The sequence below is a fragment of the Sciurus carolinensis genome, chromosome 14, assembly GCF_902686445.1.
Source record: "Sciurus carolinensis chromosome 14, mSciCar1.2, whole genome shotgun sequence".
In the NCBI taxonomy this organism is placed as follows: domain Eukaryota; kingdom Metazoa; phylum Chordata; class Mammalia; order Rodentia; family Sciuridae; genus Sciurus; species Sciurus carolinensis.
The window spans coordinates 61,361,599-61,384,684 of record NC_062226.1 but is presented as its reverse complement, the minus strand read 5'-3'; the positions used below and the strand labels follow the sequence as shown (position 1 = coordinate 61,384,684).

At 38.5% G+C, this 23,086-nt stretch overlaps 1 protein-coding gene and 1 pseudogene across 47 annotated transcripts in view; one reads left to right on the top strand and one right to left on the bottom strand.

The window, feature by feature from the left end:
• Positions 1–23,086, bottom strand: part of Ptprd (protein tyrosine phosphatase receptor type D) — a 629,514-nt gene that overhangs the window by 438,936 nt on the left and 167,492 nt on the right. The gene's annotated exons all lie outside the window — the stretch shown is intronic.
• On the top strand, positions 515–931 carry LOC124964127 (histone H2B type 1-L-like; annotated as a pseudogene).

Genomic DNA, 23,086 nt, shown 5'->3' with positions numbered 1-23,086 from the left:
CAATATGGTTGACCTGGAAGTAAGAGGATGCAATTGAGAAATCTGAGAATATTGAAGTACAAGAACATACAGGCCACTCCCCACACTGCTGGCCCATTAGGCTATACTCTGCTAAGATGTGTACAGAACTGCCTTTTGTCTGTATCAACTACTCTGAAAGATTTCCAAATAACTAGTCAACTCTCTAATACCACTTAGAGTCTATAGATGATCTTATACAAGACAAATTTGGGAGCAGCAACATTACTTGCACCTAAAATGAGAAGTAAATTGTAGAGTTGTTTTTTGATTTCAAAGAGATTTAAACTTCACTCACCTGCCTCACAGACACTTAAGAGTAAATGAAGGGTCAGGTGAAGTGGTCCACCCCTGTAAACACAGCAGCTCTGGAGGCTGAGACAGGAGGATCGTGAGTTCAAAGCCAGCTTCAGCAAAAGAGAGGCACTAAGCAACTCAGTGAGACACTGTCTCTAAATAAAATACAAAAGAGGGCTTTCGCCACTTCATTTTCACCATGCCTGAGCTAGCCAAGTCCACTCAGGCCACCAAAAAGGGCTCCAAGAAGGCGTGACCAAGTCACAGAAGAATGACGGCAAGAAGCGCAAGCACAGCCACAATGAGAGCTACTAGGTCTACGTGTATAAGGTGCTCAAGCAGGTACCACCGGCACCTCATCCGAGGTCATGGGCATCATGAACTCCTTCCTCAACGACATCTTCAGCGCATTGCTGGAGAGGCGTTGTGCCTGGCGCACTACAAGCACTGGACCATCACATCTGAGGAGATCCAGATGGCCATGCGCCTGCTGCTGCCCAGGGAGCTGGCCAAGAACGCAGTGTCCGAGGGCACCAAGGCTGTTACCAAATACACCAGTTCCAAGGGTCCTGATACTATGTTGATTAAACCCAAAGGCTCTTTTCAGAGAGTCTAGAACACTTATTTATTACCAGTATCCTCTGGCTTTTGCAAGAATGAAAGACAAAACACTGGTGAGCTTGCAACTAAAAACTCACAATGTACTCTTAGCAGCCAAATCCATGGAGTATTAGGCCCGGGCGCTTGAGCGTGTACACCACGTCCATGGACGCCTTGGGCTTGATATGTTTCTTGTGGGTGATGGCATGCAGGTCACAGACTCCAGGAACACCTTGAACACGCTTCGGGTCTCCTTGGAGATGAATCCGAAAATGCACTTGACGCCACGGGGTGGACCAGGAGGCGCAAGACAAACTTGGTGATGCCTGGGTGTTGTACCTCAGCACCTGGCAGTGGTACTTGCCACACCCCAACACCCCACCCCACCACCAAACATACTTTTCTGACACAAACCAAAATCGGGTACGCACACAGCAAATGGCTGGCCTTTTATTTCAAGGCTTCAGACTAAATTGAAAACTGGACGAACAGCCTTGGAAACTTCATGGTTGTAGTTCTGCCTCCTTTCTCTGTTCCAAACAAAGGTGGAGGAGGAATCTACCAGCCAGGCTGCTGGCAGGCATCCAGGCCATCTTGGATGACCCCAAGGCTGACTGTATAATGAACCTCTGAGGGGCCTCCAGTCTCCAAAATATGATTATTTTAGGCAAGAAACTGCTTGATTTGTGAAGATGGCTCTCTTGCTCGCAGAGATGGAAATGCAGTGTTATGAAACATGAAGACTAGGTTGGATAGAGTGAAAGGACTGGATTCTTTCCAGCTGCATTTGCCATGTAACCACAGAGAAATTTAAGACTGTTACCAGTTTATCTGTAGAATTAATGTATTATTAGAAAGCACACTATGTACAGTTTGGCGTGTAACAGTGTTGGATTTGTGTTAACTTGTTAGAAGATGATCTTAATGAAGTAAGTCCTGCCATCTTTGGTTTCTCAAATGCCCAAGGTCATACTGCCAAAAGTAGGGTGAATAGAACTTAGGAAGCCAAACTCTGGAGTCCAGACTTAGGTCAGTTCTAACCTCTATCTTCTGGCAAGTTACATAATTTCTGGGTAGTGTCTTTCCTCTGTAAAATATGAATAACCTGAAGATTTCAATTACAAGTTTAAAGGGGATACAGCATCTATTAGTCACTTGGTACTCCTGTTTCCTTTTTTCTCTTGAACTTTGCATATGTATCAGAATCATATATGTGAAGAATTATGTATGTGAAGACACTATTACAATAATAAAGCATTTTCCTACAGGAAAGCCAGTAAATCAACAAGCTCTGGCCAAGTTTCTATTAATAACCTGCCATCCTGTTGCATTATGGTATTAACAGAACTTCAGGGATGCTTTTTAATCACCCTTTCCTGGTTCTAAGGAAAATCTCTGTAATAGACCTGCCCAAAGTGATCAGTAAAAATTAACATCTTGACTCCTCTTAATGGCTTCACTACCAAACCAGATACCAAAGTATATTTATAAATGTTTTTCTTGGTACTGTTAGGTGGCAGCGAGACATAAGCAGTGGGTCAGCCCTTTAAGAATACAGAGCACATGAGTTAATCAACAGCCCTGCCTCATTGGCACTCAGTGAAGTAGCTGACAGGACAACTACTTTAGGACCCTTGTCTGGTCTCAGCCCTAAAAGTACTTCTCTTAGAATAGAAGGAAGATAGATAAATTCAGGAGAGGACAAGGATGTATTTGCTCAGAAGGGCCTGATTGCTAAGATGTCTTAAACAAGACACTACACAGACAACCTAGATCAGAGATCCCCAGGCATGGGGAAGCAGGATAACTGAGACCAGGGCCCACCACCATAAAATCTATAAAACCAGTTCCAATTAGGACCTGGCAGTCAGGCCAGGATGGCCAAGAGCTGCCCTTGGGTTCTTAGCTAATGTATCTGTGAATCCAGAGCCCATAGTTGATGTAAGGGGCAGGACCTTCTCACAATCTCCCTCCTTGCCCATTAAAAACTGGGACACAAGTAAGTTATTGCCTTCCTTCCAAGAAAACACACTCTCTTTCTTGAGGGTACTTTCCCCTTCTACTTTCTCTTCTAATAAACTTTGCTGAACTTTCAAAAAAAAAAAAAAAACCACAAACTAGGGCTGGGGATATGGCTGGTTGAGTGTCCCTGAGTTTAATTCCCAGTACATTATGCAAAATAATTAAATAATCTAAATGCCTTTGAATAAATGGCCAACAACTGTAAACAAAAGAACATAAGTCTGTTTTTGTAATGTAGACTATTTTTGGCTCAGTCTTAAACAAAGTTGCTTATCTTCTCATCATGAACTTAAGTCTCTTGAATTCATAAGATTAATTGGTCTGAAAGATGGAGACTTTTTATATTTTTAGAAGTCACTTAAAGATTTCATTAGAATTTCTCAGACACAACCAAAATGGGAAAGCATTACTACTGCCCACACCTGTGTTTTAATTCATATGAAAAAACAAAATAGCCTACTTAGGAATTACAAAAAATAAGGTATGGTGTAAAATTATTTTACATGCTAGATAACAGCACCAATACAAGGGGTCTCAGAAATGATAAATAAACACCCTTAGGTTGAATACTGATCAATGTAGTATTATCTCAGAAATAGTTTAATCAGAGTCCAGATAAGAATAAATTGTATAAATTTATTGTATAAATTGAATAAATCCTTTTTGGGAAATCTAAAAATTTTAAAGTTTGAAAATTGCTTAAAATCTCTTTCTTTAAGGGGAAGTCCCAAGTCAGTTATCTACAGCAATCTCTGCTACTGTTAATTATGGAACATATAAGTACTAAAGGATGGGTCACATCTTCTTAGTGTCCTCTTCACTTGAAAAATAATTGCTCAAAAAAGATGGCTAGGTTATAGCTCAGTGGAAGAACACCCAAGTGTTCAATCCCCAGTACAAAACGAAAGAAGGAAGAGAATGGAAGGATGAATGAATCCGTGCCATAAGATGAAATGTGATAACAACCAAGTCAGTTTCAAGTTTCTCATAAAAACAAATCAAATTGGGCCTTTTAAAGGTACCTGTGTGTGCTATTGCTAGCTACAGCAATAGTACAGCAGAAAATGTTATATAGATCAATAGATGGTCTGTGAATACATGAATGAGGGCATAAGCAGGGATAAAATGCCACCTTTTTTTTTCTTCTTTTTTTTTTTTTTTTTTTTGGCAGGGGGTACTGGGGATTGGACTCAAGGGTGCTTCACCAATGAATCACATGCCCAGCACTTTTTATTTTTTATTTTGAGACAGGGTCTCACTAAGATGCTGAGGGCTTTGCTAATTTGCTGAGGCTGGCCTAGAATTTGCAATCCTCCTGTCCCAGCCTCCTGAGTCACTGGGATTATTGGTGTGTGCCATGCATCTGGCCAATACCTGAATTCTTAATTGCCAAGATAAAAGTGAATTTTAATAATACTACAATATAATATTTTAAAATTCTGGGCTAGAGGGATATCTAAGTATATAAAATTGAACAGTATACTATACTAGGAATTAGTGGATGTCAGTGAAACATTTGACCTTTAATATTAACACAAAATGTTCTTCAGCAGACTGACACAGATATGAGAATGGACTCACTAAATTATAATGATCCTCATTTATCAATACCTTAGAATGAGTATTGCACAGCCTAGAATATTTATTAGTCATCAGAGTATGTGTAACTATGAAGTAGAAATAGGAATTTAAGTGCTTCCACTCTCCCAAAATTAATTTTTCAAAAACTCTGTAGATGTCAAAAACCCTGTAGATGTCTATCACTTCCTGATTTGGATTACACTGACTTACTTTAAAGGTAATAATGTATATCAGAACATCATGAGCCTAATAATCCAAGACTTTAAAAGAGTGTGATTCCTATTTTATTTACATATGAAATATGTAATATGTAAATATGTGTAGGAGACTAAAAGCAAAAGTTCTGAACATAGAGTTGAGAAACTCAGATACTAATCAGTCCAGAATTAAAATAACCAGAAATGCTAACTGACCACAATTATTTCTAGAAAATAAAGAATAGCAGAGTCTAGTGATAAGCTAGAACATCACTAGCACCTGAAAGAGCTTTCTGAAAATGATATGAAATTCAAATTCACATTACGTTCAGTATATTTTATGTGTTAAAAAACTGTTTTATTCTAGTTTATGGAATTCAGTAACTGAGTAAAATATTTCTGTAATCTCCTAGCTACTATAATGTTAGATTAAATGCAACTTTCTATTCCCCAACCATTTGGGATAAACTGAAAATTGCCATAACATGATATTTCCTAATATTAGTTCATATTCAAGGGATTTAATGCACATAAGATTTGATCATGTTACAAAATAAATTCAAGTTAAAAATGAAGGTGAATCCTAATATGATTGTGTTATGGCCAAGAGATTTATTCCTTGCTCTGTTAACTATAGTTGTAATATGCAATAACACAAAAACCTCATTGAGACACGAATTTCAAACTCTGTCACCATCAATTCATTTTCCAAAGCTATCAAATAAATACATAGGTGACTTAATTTTGATTTTTTTTATTCTGTGCCAACATAGGCCTCATATACATAGTGGGATAGCCAAAAAGGAAACATGACATGCAAAAAGGATGCCCTTGGGGAATGTCCTCTCTGCACCATCAGAAGGACACCTCAGCCTTGGGGGCCCTTCCATGACCCTCTATCTCCAATGCCCCATTATCTCCCACAGACATCCTGTTTGCAGAGCCCTGTCTCATCCACTAGTTACCTGTGATTTTCCTCTGCTCACTTCCCAGGGAGCAGAAGCTGGACCACTCACCCAATGTGCTCTGCAGTGAAGGTTATTTGTGTATTTGTCTTCACTTATCTTGTGTCTCTGTTCTGCAGTGAAGTCCTTGAGAAAGGAGAATGTGTCTTCTCATACATAAATGCATTTATTTACTTTGTTGTCTAGAAGAATACACATTTCCAGAAAATAAGTTCAATAGAATCTTGCTTTCAAGAGGAAAGACAGGAGTTGCACAAAGTTTCATGGTGTGCTGGGGTCTACAGCACCTGCAAACACCCTCAGGCCACAAAGATGCCCACAAGGAAGGTGTGCCTGTCCAACAGGCGCTAAAGGAAGAGCCCAAGGAGATGGTGAGCTTGTTGGCTAAGGCTGTCACAGTCAAAATGGAAAGGAAGCCTAAAACTGGGAGCAAAAAAGGATAACTCTTCAGAGAAAAAAGTGCAAACAGAAGAAGGGAAAAGGCCTCCAGTGGCAAAGCAAGGAACTAAGTATCTGACCGCAGAAAACAGAAACTAAAAACCAGGAGAGGCCTGGGCCTAAGAAGGCAAGGCTATGAATCATACACCATGTCTTATCAGTGGTTCCTGTCTCCCTTTTTGTACAATCCAAGAGTAATTCTATCAACTATTTTGTAAATGGACATTTTTCAGTAGCTCTAGAAACATTTTTTAAAGAGGGACTTTTACCTCATTCCATTTTTTAAGTGTAAGTGATTTTCTTTAAAGAGGCGAAATCACTCCCTGATTGTTTACTTTTTGGCACAACTAAAAAACGATGGTATAGTGAAATTATGGGAGATTTTGACCATTTAGAGTGTCAGCTTAACATTCCACAGGTAGGTTGTTAGTTTTATAACTAACAATACAAAGCACACTAAATGGCAATTTGAAGTCACAGTCCTGCATTTAAAAGGTCTCAAATATACTGAATTACTTCTAGTCCCATGTTATTTTTTAATGGAATTGTTTCCTAAAGAAAACCACTCTTGATTGATGCCCCATCAAAATGTGTAGACTCGGTAAGATCTTTGATGGTCATAGCCCAGTTTTCCTAATAATTAGGTTAATGTGCTGTGAAAGATTAAAAATTTGAATTTGTAGGGTATATGATATAAATTTGTGAATTGGTTGAACTTAAGTAACAGCTTAGCAGCATTTTAAGATATTTGCTCTTGATATCGTCTTAAAGAAAAATTTGTCTTTAAATCTGAAACAGGAAAGTCACTGTAATAACTTAAAAAAAAAAAAAAAAAGCAAGGCAGGCATTGTGGCACACACCTATAATTCCAGAGATTAGGGAGGCTAAGGCAGGAGGATCCCAAGTTTGAGGTCAGCCTCAGCAACTTGGAGAGACCCTGATGCAAAATTTTAATAAAGGGGGGGGGGGGCTGAGGATACAGCTCAGTGGTAGAGTACTCCTGAGAGGGAGGGAGGGAGGAAAGGGGAGGGAAGGGGGAGATAAGGAAAGAAAGAATACAAACAATAGAGGAAAACCAGTGGAGCTCAGAGCTCTCAAACCCATGTTAAAAACATCTCAGGCTGGGCTTCCTTGAAATTCCATCCTTTATACTTTACAGGACGGAATTTTCTCCTTATTTACTGCATTATATGATAATTAGAACATTTTTAAATATCTAAATATTTATCTATGTGTCAAACTGCCCTTTTTCCTCTTTGGTGTTTACTTCCCAGCCAAGTCCTAACACTAAACCATTAAATAAATTAACTGAACAACTTGATGATGTAAAGTAAATTCTAGGACCATTTAGTCCAGTTCTCCATTACATTCTTTAAGAAATCTCAAGATAACAATCACTTTTAAAACTTTTTAAAAGTTTAAATCATACCAAAGTGGCTACCCTACCACTGCTTCTGCCAAGAATGCAGATAAAACTTCTTCCAACCAGGGATTATTTAGAGAATGCAAAACCAAACAATTCTGGGTTTGCTGGTCTAAGCATAATAAATCAGCAGAGAAGTTCTTATATTTACTAACAGGAAACAGATTATAAATGGAAGATGTTTAAATCTACTCAAATCATTCTGAATCATCTTTAATAAAGAGTAGCTTCCTGCTATGCATTCTAAAGCTAGCATAGCAAATCATCTACAAGCTGTGACTTTTTTACTCATCCATTCATTTCAAAATGTTTATGAAGCACCTACTCCAAGTTAAGTGTTTCTCAGGGGCGCTGAAGTTCAGCAGTTAATACAGGAAAGTTGCACCTCCTTGATGTGTGCATGTACTTAAAAAGATTTAATCTGCAATCCTGGCTCCCCTTACTGCTTTAGTAATCATATATAAAGATAGTTATTTTAACCAGACATGGTACCCTACACCTGTAATCTCAGCATCTCAGGAGGCTGAGGCAGGAGGATGTCAAGTTCCAGGCCAGCTTTGACAACTTGAGACTGCGTCCAAATAAAAAGACAAAAATGGCTGGGGGTGTGGCTCAGTGGTAGAACACGTCTGGGTTCAAACCCTAGTACTAGATCAATAGACTGATAGTTATTGTCACATACCTCTGATTAATATAAATTTAGAATGAGCTGTGAGTCAGAGAACCTAGGTTCTAGTCTCATTTCTGCAGTTTAAGCACCACTGAGAAATTACATAGCAACTTGGAGTTGCAGTTTTATGGGGAAGGCTGGATAAATAAACCCAAAGCTACTTTCCTTACAGGGTTATTACACAATTAATAAAAAATTCAATAAAGTGATAATGCACTTTGCATTTATATATCCTCAATACTATCCTAGTGTCAATGTGCCTTGCTTTATTTAATACTAATTACAGTCCTAAGGTATTAGAATGAAACATTCTCATCTACATTTCAGAGTGCATTAGGTATGAGTAAGAACTTTGCCTTTCAAATTTTTTGTTTGTTTCAAAATGAATGCATTTATTTACTTATTTATGTCCACAGGTTACTCTTACCAGAAGTCTGGTAGCAATCACTTCACAGGTTCATCTGAGCCCTTAAAGGCTTGTTTCAGTTTTGTTGTGGATGGTATAAGGAAGAATCCCTGGAGCCATCTGAGAATTCATTAAAGAGAACTGCCTCAGGGTGACCCCCGAGGTGCTTTAAAGTTTCCCAGCTGGAGGAGATCAGGAATTGTCCAGTTTGGAAGATATAAGCACTAAATATGTCAACACCATAAAAAAGAAAAAAGAAAGGAAGGCATTCGGTTGAGAGGCAGCAGGGGGGAGGGAGGAAGTGTTCTCTTGCAAACTTCTAATATCTTAAATGTTAGCAAAGAGGAAACTTGCTTATATCTCCTCCCAGAAATGAAATTCAACAGTTGATCAAGCTTAAAGTCTTAGCAATCAACTCAAAACTCCAGCTGCCCTCCCCACTTCACCCTCCTCAATAAAGATGGTACAGCAGATGCTGCCAGCTTCAATTAACTTTTAGCCTTTTTTCTTTTATGTTTAGATGCTCTTTGTAATGAATATCTGTCACTCTTATTTACTCTACCAGTTCTCCACAGAGAAATCCTCCTTTCTTAATTACACTTTTAATGTTTGTTCCCCCTACACACACAAAACACATACTTCTTCTTCTTTTTTTTTTTCCCCCCCTTCTCTCTTCCAAGCTGGTATGTGACCCCAGTCAACCCAGGGCAGATTTCTCCAAACTCAAAAAAAAAAAAAAAAAAAAAGACTTGTTTTTGTTTTTAAGCAAAGAATTTCTACTTTTTCCAAGCAAACACCAACAGGATTTTATCAGAAATTTAAAATATTATACTGCATCATTAATTTTTTAGGGAGAATGGTATACAAATATTTACAAATATGTGAATCTATAAAAACTACATATACAGGTATGCAGTGGTACTCCATTATTTTTCAAGAACATGAACATATGACCTTCCTTCATCCTCTTCCCCTCATCCCACATACATTTTCAGATGGGTGTATGCATCATAGCTCTCTAAAGACTGCTTGACATCAAAAGGTGTAACAACTTTAATTGCTTTCTTAGCCTATAACTGATATAAAACCGATTTGTTATATATACGTCATAAAGGGCATTCAATTCTTTCTCTGAACTGGTCCAAAGATATGTGTCAGAAAACCCTATTAGTAAAAACTGTATATAGGAATTATAAATGTCTGAGCTAAGAATTCTGGGTCAAGCAGTCCTGGATTTGAACATCAATGCTGTGGGGCAATAACATAAATAATCTCTCTGAGCCTTAGTTTCCCATTGGTAAACAAGGAGAAATAAGAACTAAGCTTATATTTTCAAGGAACAGACATAATCTATGTAAAGAATTTAGTATCTAACTCTCCAATATTTGCTGCCTTACTAATTTCTGTCTTGCTGGGGTCACAATATCATGATGATGGTAGTTTGGGCACTAACCTTCCAAAGAGTCGAAAATGTAAGGATAAAACCAGGAATAAAAATGCACTAGGAGTTATTGCTGATTCACATAACAATTACTTATATCTTGCTGTATTTAATAAACTTCCTTTTGTTTCAGACTGATCATTTTGCCATCCTCTTGTGAGAATCAAACATGGTGCTTGGACATTTATTTCAATGATATTTAGAAAACAGTTGAGGCATTCAGAAAGTATTTTCTTCATTTTAATGACATAAGTAAGGGTCACCCATTATACCTGGCTCCTAATGCTGCCTCTTCCTCCATATACCATATTGCTTAACCACTGTGAGTTGTTTTAACTCTGAATGGTACTTCCACAGTTCTCTGCACACTATAGGCATTGATAAACATTTGAAAAAGAAAGAAAGGAAGAGGAGGGAAGGAGAGCTGGGAGGGAAATCTGAACTAAGATAATACCCTCTTCACCTTTAAAATGAGATAAGTGAGAAGGTTATGAAAATTATAAACCTTTATTTATTACTGCCACTGTGACACTTTTAGCCCATCCCTTAACTTAAGTCAACTGCACCAACAGTTAAATTGCTTTATTACTCTTACTATCACTTAGGCTCTTTCAGAATCCTGGAACTTCCAGCTGGACACAGATTCACAGACTATAGGGATTACTTGAGGTAACTTATAGGTACAAGTCTGAAAACAGCAGGAAAAAATCCACTTCAGACACTGTTCACATGGGGCCTGACACTGTTTTTCTGAGTCTCATACCATTAACAACAGGTTTCATGAACTAGGTAGCCAAGCCTAAATGCCCTCAAAATAGAACAATTCACAGTTTTCTTTCTTAATGACACTTCTTTGTTCCACAGGCAAAGAAAGGAAACACAAAGGAAGTGAAAGGAGATGTGCAGATGGATTCACTGCAAAGAATTTGGGTGCATAATGGAAATTTGTATTTGCATAAAAATTGGCCACACTCTTTCTGCAGGATGTTCTCAAAAGTGGATGCAATCCTATAATCCCAGCAGGAGGATCCCAAATTCAAGGTCAGACCAAGCAATTCAGAGCCTTTGTCTCAAAATAAAGACTAGGTATAGAGCACTTGCATAGCCAGGCCCTGGTACAATCCTCAGCACTGGGGTGGGAGATGGGGGAGGATTATTTATGAATGTAAATTCTACTTCTAATTCCTTATTTCCAAGTGAATTGGTAGATCCTAAAGTGTTGTTGTTGTTGTTGTTGTTGTTGTTGTTGTTGTTTGGTCAGAACTGCTTGGATAACTTCCTTCACCTTCGGTTTCCTCATACTTAAACTGGAGATAATTTTTATACTTACCACCTCGGGCAATGAAAAGGACTTAAACAAAAGAACACATGTGAAGCAACTGATTGACATATTGTGGACTTGCAGCCAATGTTAGCTATAATTTATATTTGTGAATGGATGGGTACATAAACCTGAGACCGTTTGTAGGGGGGAAAAAATTCCTTTTTTTTCTCTGAACCAAACAAATGCACACCTTACATAACATGAATAAAAATCCATACCATAGTTTTTAGACTTACCCTATAATTTACTTAGCCTAAAGGAATAAACAGCTTCTAATGAATTCTAAAGTCTAATGGGATTAGTTTTGCCATTGAGAAAACCAAAGTCAATGAGATTCCTCAATACTCTACTCTTCAGATCCGGTTAGCAATTATACCTTACAGCATAATTATCCTGAACTTTTGAATTCCTTATATTCATATTTATATTATAAAAATTATTAAATCATTTTTAGTAGTCCTATGCATTATAACAACCTTTTGGCAGAAAAAAGGAGAAAAAACCCAACAGCTGAAAAGTCATGTCAAAACCCATTTACAGCTAAAAAATATTATATAACACAGAGAAAAAACCTTTTTTATTTATTGGAATTTTATGTTTGAAATCCATCATGTCTCTTAATAATACAAAAGTACAGGCACTTTAAAACCAAGAATCCTAACCAGAGAAACATGTGGGATGATTTTTTTCTTCTGAACTCCTTTACAATTCCAAAGAACTTGAGTACTAGGCACCTTAGAGCATTGGAGAAAAAGTGACTAAGAAATGACCCCTAATCATGAAAATCTTTCAAAGTTTGTTAGGGAAAACAGATAAGTAAGTCCACAAAAATTTTTTGTGTAGGATAATGAGGTGTTTTTTACAGCTACCCCAGATCCTGTAACATCCTGAGTCTTCTACATTTAGACGGAAATCCTGATGGCGATACCCGTTTAGAAATTTGTTTCCTGGTTGTGATGTACAAGAGGGAAAAGAAGAAGCTCAGAAGAGACTGTATAACCCTGTTGGTGGAGACTTCTGCTCACCTTCTGCTCCCTTTAAGAGACCTGTGCCCATCAGATGAAGAGTAATGGGATTGGAAACTGTTCCTTATAAATATTATCTGGGAAAACAAGAAGGATGAAAAGAAAGTGAACCAAGGTCATGTTCCTTCAGGTCTAGTTCCATTTAATTTCATAGCAAATCTACAAGCTTAGTATGATCCAAATTATAGCAAAAGATCTAAAGTTTAGAAAGATTGAAGAGCTCAACTCCACAAAGCAAGTCAGAGCTATAATTAGAATTCATGTTTTCTCCACTTAAAGGTTCAGGTCAGGTAGTCTCTCTCTAAAAACAACAGCATGGATATCAGCATACTCCCAACACCAACAATGGAAATGAAAATCTTATGGCAAGTCACCCTTATACAATAATCATGGCTTATTAAAAATCCAGTGGTTTGCCAATTTGGGAAAATGACTATAAAAAAATATGGAAGATAGAAAGATAAGTAAACAGAGAAGGAAAATCTTTTGGATATCAATGTCATGATCATGATCTACTGCATACACTTTTTGTGGTAGTTCAGGAGCTAACCAATTCATCTTACTGTACATATAAAATCACATGTTCATTTTCAAAGACTTATAAATGGCAGACATCATCAGAAAATTGGTTTCAAAATTCAAACTACAATTATATGTGTTTTAGAAACAAAAAACCTATATTCATGTGCAATGAACAGATTCAAAACTACCTCTCACTAGAGCACTTCCGGAGATTAAACAGTACCTGCCACACTCAAATGAAACCACCTTCTATGTTAACTTCTGAGTTAACTTCTATGAAACCCTTCTATGTTAACTTCTGAGTTACGTAGCTTAATAAATGCATGCTCTGAGATTACCTGCAAATATCAAGCAAGTATTGACAAAGGCTTCATAAAATTAATTGTATGTGTTTAAAGTAATCTAATATTATAATTTCATATCTTGCGCCGCTTAAGAGATGGCATGACCACTCTACTGTAACTAACAAACTGAGATTCTCTTCACACATTTTATGCATGCCATTTGATTAAAATGTTGTGATGGGACAGATATTTGGATTACTATTAAAAACATATTTTAAAAACCACTCTGCACAAATTAAGTATTCAAACATACTCCCTCCATTGGCTGCTGTTTTGAGATCTACTATAATGGCGCCAGAAATGTTTGCATGGATATAACTTAGTCGATGGAAATAAAAGCCTAATTCTGTCACAGGAGTAACTAGGACAAGTAGAATGCAGGAACACCCATGAACTGCCTTTGTTCCATCACAATTACAGTGACAAAAATATTTATGTTAAGGGAATAGCTGCTGACACTGAGAGAAGTGGGAAGTAAGATTTTTAAAAGATGAAAATAGAAGCTGTGAGCTTTCACAGACTGTAGGTTATTTGAAAATATGAACCACTGCACCTACCCAGTCAGTACTAATGAACACTATAATCACTATAATCAAACAAACAAAGCAACTACACATTAGCACTGAACTATTATTTAGAAAGTTTCACTAGGTGTCTGTAGGGATAATTTTATTTGTGAATGGTTAATAAATTTAGAAAAGCATTGTTTAAAAGGAATTTTGCATTTTAATATGGATTTGGTCAGAGCTCACCTGATATCTTATTCTTCCCCTCTTTAACTAAGTTTATGAAATAAAACACAAAACATCTTTCGCAGTCCTTCAGAACTTGATCTTACAAATAATTCCAACAAGTCTGATTGGCTCCTTGGTTAAATTTCATTTCACATCCACAGTCCTTCCATTTTAGAGGTGTGATCTCCCTTAAAAAAATACACAATGGTCATGAGCAGTAGTGGTGTAGGGAGAAGGGGCAAAATGAATCTTAGTAGAAAATGTATTCCACTGACCACATTAGTTCACACTAGTGTATTCACTTGTGTATACCAAGTTCAACATTAAGTTAGAAACCTAAATTTCAACCACTGTTGGAGAACACATTTGCTCGACAAAATGAAAATCACATGCATCCTGCACACGGTGGTAAGAATCCCCAACTAAGTTCCTCCTGCTCTTCCTCCTAGACCTGATTTAAACCTGACAGTACCAGCTGGTTTTCCGCCTTTTCTTCCAAAAGCATCCCATTCAAATCTCTAACTTTTGGATTTGAAAATATAAAAGGATCAAGGATAGGATGCCACAGAATGGGTTCAAAGGGGGTTTCTTTAGTTAAAGGGCAACAGTGTGAGAGCAAAGGGAAAGAAATCACAGTCCTGTTCCCATTTTCTTCCTTCACCATAATCCTCCTCTGAAAGATGATGTATCACCAAGTCTTTCTTTCATGGTAAGCACTTTGGAGAGAGCACTAAGCCAATTCCACATTCATTAACTTTAAAATGACTGTAATGAAATACCAAATGCAAAATTTATCTACCAGTAAAATTTTAAAAGCATATGTTGCTTCCTTTTGCTTTCATGGCAAAAACCCAAAAGAATATAACGAAGTATACAAACCCACTACAGCAAACCCCAGTGACACCTGATAGAACTTGTTAACTGGCTGGCCCACTATATTTATGTAAATTCAAGTTAGTGATGATAATAAATTCACAGACTCTATACAAAGTAGTAAACAATCAAAACAATATTTACTCTATAAATTATTATTGAATTTTAATAAAACAAGACATGTATGTATTTCTAAACCAATACTTTTCAAGATGCAGATGTTTTTTCCCGTGCATCAGATTCAGATGGATACTAATAAGAACCTGGATTGCTGGGACCTAACTGGACTCATTGAATCAGGCTCTTTGGCTATACAGACTTGAAATTTTCATTACCAAAGAGTTCCCAGATGCTTCACATGCAATTAACTACCACTGGTTCCTGCTTTAACAGAAGGAACTTCCTAAACACAGAGAGATGAAGTAATACTATAAGAGATAAGTACCCAAGCACAATAAAAAGTAACTATTTGCCATAGAACAAAAGAATCAAAGGAAAACCAGAAACCACAGTTCAGTAAGACTAAAGCAGACCATAAATGACATTTCCAAGGTCACCAGCTAGTTCTTCCATTGTTCAGACTCAAAGCCAGATCTCCTGACTCCAGTTAGTAGCCATTACAGCAGCCTCCCACTTCAGAGGTCTATTGTTCTGCTTTACATATGAAGTGTCCCCCAAAAGTTCATGTGTAAGACAACGTAAGAATTTTGAGAGGTGAAATGATTGAGGTTACGAGAGCATTAACCTAATTGGTGGGTTGATCCAATGATATGAATTAATTGGGCAGTAACTGCAAGCAGGTAGGGTACGGCTGAAGGAGACAGGTCACTGGGGGCTTGCGTTTAGGTTTATATTTTGCTTTCCGTGAGTGGAGCTTTCTGCTTCCTTGTTGCCACATTCTGAGCTGCTTTCCACTGCCACACCATTCTCTCAGGATGTTCTGCCTCCTCTGGGGCTTGGAGCTATGGAGTCAGCCATCTATGGACTGAGACTTCTGAAACTGTGAACCAAATAAACTTTTTTCCCCCTGTATTTGTTCTTCTTGGGTCTTTTGAGCAGTGACAAAAAAAGTTGACTAAAACATTTACAAAAAATAAATAAATAAATAACAGTTTTAAACACTGGTTATGCTGGCTGTGGTGGTACACATCTGTAATCCCAGTTACTCGGGACACTGGAAAACTGCAAGTTCAAGGCCAGCCTCAGCAACTTAACAAAACCATGTCTCAAACAATTAAAAGGGCTGGGGATATTGCTCAGAGGTAGAACACACGGGTTCAATCCCCAGTCTCACCTCCTAAAATCAGTTATCTAAACTTCACATTTAAACTTTTTGAAATATTTGCTTATTCAAATCACTGAAACAAAATCACCATTGAATGTTTAAATAGTTCTTTAACCTATCAAAAAATGCTTCCAAGTTTCTTATGATTCCCCAACATGACAGCATAAGGGAGCCAAGGTAGGCATCAGAATCTCCAGCTTACAGATCAACTGAGATTTGCAGAGGCTTAGTGACTTCTCCACAATCTATAGCCTTAACAATGGAGCCAGTGATGATCCAATACCTACCATCTTTTTTAAAGTTCAGTCTTGATTCCATTTATACCTCCCTGGAGTGTATAAAAACTCTCAGCTCAATCACTGACTTTTTTCCACTTCTTATATTCAAACGGATGAAACAGATGTTAACCTCTGCAACCAGTCTCTGTGCACATGCCTGAAACCCTGTGTGGTAGCTGCACATTATCTCAATGGATTTCTATAAGGTAGCTGGTAGTGGTTTACTGTGCCTACAAATCCAGCAGATATAACACTGCTGTCGAGAGTCAGTGTTCATTGTATTATCAGTTTCAGCTGGGTAATTTGATATGACGGGTGTGAGACACAAGCTACAAGCCCCTCCTTCTTAAAACAATAATTGTGAGCCTTTATTCTTCACCAAGAATATCAAGGTCATTGTCTGGATCAAATCTAAAAGGGAGCTTCCATCAACAGATGTCATAAGAGATAAGTACCAATTTGACATGCTCTTGTAGAACTATCACCTGCTATCAGAGCTGCTATGACAGCTGTGTAGTAAGACAATGTGGGCCAATTCATCAGTCCTCAGGGTCCCAAATGCTCCCCTAATGGATATGACAAACATATGCCTCACTGCCACACAATGGGTATTTATTACTGTAGGGTTGTTTGTATAACGACCCAATTAATCAGTGTTGATAGTCATGGGTTTTTTTTGTAATTGATGGAAAGCCAAAATTGCATAACTCTACTGAATGACTGTATCTTCTGCCATAGTACGAACTTTGAAAAGAAAAAGGAAGAGTACTGTATATACACAAAATCCTTCCGAAATATAAATAACATATCCACTTCCTTGGTTTCAGTGTGATGTTATCTCTGCCATGTAGAGGCTTTTTTCTCACTCCTTAGAAAAGTCCTACTTAGCTTTGCAAGACTCAAAGCCAAGTGTCATCTTAGATCCAAGTCCCCTGACTTCTGGAGCCTTGATAGGAATTTTAAGGAGAGACTCAAACTGGATAGGGATTAGGGTAGCCTACAAAGTTCAGATCACTCACTTTTAGCAGAAGCCAATCTTCAGCATCAGCTGACAACCGTGATACAGGAATGTGCTCTCAGGGTTATAAGCACTTAGTGTTTTAAGAGAAGTGGGAGATCTGAATTTTTATTTGCCGTTCTCTAATTTTTAAATATTGGCAACCACTGTTGTTTGGTTCCCCTGAATGTAGAGCTTGAAGCAAGCCACTTGTCAATAATTTATTTCATAAGTGATTCCAAGAGAGAGGAAAAATGGAGGCAAGGAAGAATCAACCAGGAGGTGTTAGCCAAGTCCTGGAGCCCCCAGTTTCTTCTCCACAGATGAGGGAAAGCCGGGCAGTCATCCCTTAGCCCCTTTCCCTTGCATGTTCCTAAGGGTGAGAATCCCCTACACTTCCCAACTGGACTTGCCAAAGTGTTCACTGGGCTTTCTCAGTTGAGGAGAGTCCAGATCATAAAGATAACTACTGGCCAGGCACAGTGGCACACACCTGTTATCCCAGTGGCTCGAGAGGCTGAGACAGGAGGATCATGAGTTCAAAGTCAGCCTCAGTAACTTAGCAAGGCCATAAGGAACTCAGTGAGATCCTGTCACTAAATAAAATAAAAATTAAAAAGGGTTGGAGATGTAATTCAGTAGTTAAGCGCCCCTGGGTTCAATCCCCAGTATCAAAAAATAAATAAATAAAGGCAACTAGTTTTAGTCAGCTTTTCCATTGCTATGACGAAAGAACCTGACCAGCACAACTGTAGAGAAGGAAAAGTTTATTTGGGGGCTCACAGTTGCAGAGGTCTCAATCCATAAACAGCTGGCTCCATTCCTGAGGGCTCAAAGTGAGGCTGAACATCATGGCAGAAGGATATGGCAGAGGAAAGCAGCTCACATGACAATCAGGGAGCAGAGAGACAGAGACACCCCTTGCCAGATGCAAATATATACCCCAAATCCACACCCCCAGTGAACGGCTTCCTCCAGCCACACCCCACCTGCCTCCAGTTACCACTCAGATAACCCCATCAGGGATTAATTCGCTGATTATGTTAAGGTTATAACCCAATCATTTCTCATCCAAACCTTTTTGCTTTGTCTCACATATGAGCTTGTGGGGGACACCTCACATTCAAACCATAACACAACTACTGAGGTGGGACACAGTCAGTGTGACTGATGGTAAAGGTGACAGAAAAGATGTGACTTAGGATCCAACAAGCAACTACTATAGCAGCTAACCAAGCTGCAAACACAGCACAAGTCACACGATTAATGGATGTGATTGGTTCATGGACTCCATCTGTTTTTCAAGTTCAGGAAAACCTGACTTCCTCCCACAACCAGACCCTCACAGGGAAGCACAACACCTCACCACCACCATGTCAGCATCGACACCACTGAACTGCACCACTGACAGGCCTATGTAGAGCCCAGGCACCCGGGGCTCCCTGAGAAGACTCCATAACCTGTAATTATCCACAACACCCAGTTCAAGGTAGGTGTTCAGTAAAAATCTACTGATTGAATTAGCTCAGAGAAAAGGCCTATCAGTGTTTGTGGAACTGAATAAATGAATATAAAATAATTTTGAATAGAATTCTGTCAGATACGACTATAACCCAAACCCAAGCAGGAGAAACAGTCCTCAAGTCACCAAGGAACAGAATAATCATTCCTTAATTCTGCCCTAAAGAGCCTTAGGACTCAAAGACATTAATCACTGACAAAGATGAACTTTTTTCCTTAAAAGGCTGCCATATTGCCTCAATCATTAAAATTATTTGTTCACAACATATGTATTTTTATATTAATCAAAAAGTTTAGAAAATTATTTTTGCCCCCAGAAAAACAAAAACCCGAAGTAACTCAGTTTTGTCATCTGCTATTACTAAAACTGTATTTTTCTTATTTGTGATCCAGAAATTCACCTTCTTTTCCATACAAACTCTGTCTTGATATTAGGAACTTTCTGTATGGCTCTCAGTACACTTCAAATTTCAAAGACATCAGCTCTAGCTGGGACCTAAAGACTCAGACCTGAGTGACAGATCTGCATAGGGAAACTTCAGGAAGATCAACAAAGGTGGAATCCAGAACATGCTATAAAGATGGAGGTTCTCCTTATGCCAACTTAGTGGGTGTACCTCAGCATAAATATCAAAGCAAGTCACATGCTCCTATCCTACATATGGTACAAACAAAACAGAAAAACTAAGAACTCATTACAGAAAGTCAAATGCATAAATGACAGTACCCCCAACAGACATCCATTCTTTAAAAACAGTGAGGAAAGATGTCCTGTTTTACAAATATGCTGCATTATTTCTGGCAATGATTAGATAGATACAGAAATTTATATATATGTATACACATACACATACATACATAAATATTTTAAAGGACAGCAATCCCCCTTTATCTTTAGGGATAATTTTTAAGCCCACCAGGAGACACCTGAAACCATGTATAATACTGAACCTTACACACAAGCACTGTAACACCATGACAGTCTCTCTGATATCTGAGATGACTACTAAGTGCCCAAGGGGTAGGTAACATAAACAGTTTGGATACACTGCAGAAAAGGATGATTCTTGTTCCGGGCAGGACGGAGCAGGATGGTGAGAGATGTCATCATGTTCTCATAACTTAAATCTTATACATTGTTTATTTCTATAATTTTCCATCTAGTAGTTTGAGATTATAGTAGACCACAAATAACTGAAACTACAGAGCAAAACCACAGGTAAGGGGGAACTACTGCATAAGAAGCTATATGAGCAAGTTCTTACAGGAAACAAACTCATTCTTGTATAAAAATATCATTCGTACAACTAGAAAAAGTTGAGAAAAGTTTCCATGCAAATGCTTTGAAATATTAAGAACACTCTGCATTGGTACAGTTATGTCCATACTTTCCCACTGACTTTTTCTTTTATTTTCAAAGGAAGAATTAATTTGTTGATGATAAACAACCTAACAGGTTCTTTAAAGATACACATACAAGTACTTAAGAAAGATGAACTGAGAGGGGAAGAGGAGAGGCTGGACAATATTTGATAGGAGTTTGGCAAAATGAGTACACTCCAATCTTCCAATCTGTAGTGGAAGACCACATGGACCTTTCACCCACTGTACTAAAGGAACTAGCCAATGCTACTGCAAAGTGACAAATATTACAAACTCTTACAAGGACCGGATGGGGCTTGAAGACGAATAAAATATAAAAACAATTTTCAAAGAAAGTAATGGTCTTATAATGAGAAACACTGTTAAAAAGAAATCGAGTGCCCACATCTTCAGGAAAACAGACTATTGAGTAATAACATGGCTTGATGCAAATCCAGTCCTGTCACTATAACCTAATCTTCTCTGATGGAGTGACTAGCCCAGTAGATCAAGGGGAAGAAGCAAGTAACGATTTATATTTGGGTTTTCACAAAGCTTTTGATTCTGTTCCTTATGACATAATCATCAATAAACTGAGAAAATAGGATCCACACTGCATAGTTATGAAGTGGCAGGAAGGTCACGCCTAGTGAGGAGCAATCGAGGGAAAAGCGTCCACTTCAAAGGAGTATAACAAATGGGCTCCACTGTGGTCAATTCTGGGCAGTGCTCTGGTGGATGTTTTTCATTAATGACCTGGAGAGTGGAATAATTAGCGCCATCATTAAGTCCACACATGAGATCAGACTAGGAGGAAGGGTTTAAAGAAGGGAGGGGAAGAGGTCAGAGGGAGTCACCAGCCATTAAGGAATACAGTATCAGAATTCAGAATGATCTTGAACATTGCAAAGAGAAGCCGCCAACAGAATGCTGTTGAGAAATGGTGCAGTGTTTTCTAGTCCCTCTCCCACTTACAGCTCTCTCCTTCTACGGGAGATGAGGCCCACTCCTCTCAGTTAAACAGCCACATTCATCCACTTGGTAAATATACAAGAGGTGCCCTGCCAAGTTCAAGGGATACTTTGTTAAGCAATAAACATTTCTGAGGTCACAGAAATAATCTGTTTATTGAAGAAGAAATTTAAAAAGAAACAAAAAAATATTTCCAGGGAAGTCTTCCTTGATCCTGATTCACCTTTCTCCCCCTCTCCTAGTTGAGTTAGCTACTTCTCTCCAGTTCTTCCATGTTTCTCAGACTTCCTCTGTCACAGAACACCAGAGTATAATCAGATATATTTATTTGTCTCCCCTCTAAATTGCTAATCTTACAAAGAGCATGGTCCATAGCTTATGCATCTTTGTATCCCCAGAGCACACCACCTGACACTTAACGAATGCTCAGTAAATGCTTACTGATTTAGAACTGAAAACAAATTACACACAGGCAAAGAGGGCTTTATGCAAGTATTTTAAAAGTCTAGGGGTGGTGCCCTGAAACTCAATAGTTCATGCCCTCCACAGAGCCAGAAAGTCAAAGTTAAATCTGCAGAGCTGGACATCTTCTGCACATGTGGTCATTTCATATGCAGGTAAGTGGAGAGCAAATGTACAGAACAAGTAAGGGCAGGTGGCCAAGACTGCACTGGAAGAATGTCCTGAGGGAGAACTGCTGTAAGTGAAGGAAAGAGGGATGGGAAGACTCATTGGAAGAATGGAATGTTCAGGGGAAAAGAAGGACTGTTCAGGGAACCAGGGAAATCATGGACATTTTGGCTCACAACCTGAAGCCAAAGCCAGCAAGGATGTCCCAGAAAGAGTGAGGCCAGGAGCACCTAAAGCATCAACTAAGAAAGAAGAAATGCCCAGGGAAGAAACCCTGGATGACACACAAGTCAAAATGTATTGAAACTGTGAGTGAAAACAGAAAACAGCCCTCCACGGGCAGAGAGAAGACAGGAGCTTGCGTTTGGGGAGCACAAAACCAACTCTGACCCAGATGGTTCAATGGTCTAAGTAAGCAAGAAAGAAGAGACACAGAGAAAGAAAAGAAAAGACACAAAGAAAAGAGTAGAGACACAGAGACACACACACGCGCACGTAGCCTAGATTATACACCTAGTAAGAGAGGTATTACATCTATAAAAATAATAAAGACTGGTTAGAAGAGAAAAGAAGCACTTCACCATTTCTTGTGGGCACGTGTGGGGGTGGCAGATTCAGAGGACTGAATGCAGCCACCTTCTACTGCTGTGCTTTATTCCCAGTTCTTTTTATTTTACTTTGAGGCAGGGTCTCACTAAATTGCCCAGAGGGGCCTCAAACTTGCCATCCTCCTGCCTCAGTTTCCTGAGTCACTGGGATTACAGAAGGGCGCCAACCCTCCCAACCAAAGGTCACAACCTTATAAGAGGCGGGACATCCAAATTCTCTTTGTATGTGTATGTATGCAGCAATCTAGGGAGACTGTTCATTTCAGTATGTAGTAATGGACAACAAATGTGTAAATTTTGTCCAAAACTACCACTCCTTATTCATTGAATATTGTTCCCAAATATGGCCAAATCTGTCTCAGCTTGCCTGTGGCTTCAATTCTGGTGGCAGATAAGTATTATCATTATTCCACATTTTAAAATGACATCACTTTATAGAATGTGGCTTTTCTTTCCATTTCACTTCATTTTTACTGAGGGAAGGACAGGGAAAGGGCAATGTGAAAAGAAGTGATGGAGGGTGACCACTTCTTTGAAATCTCCACATCTGATG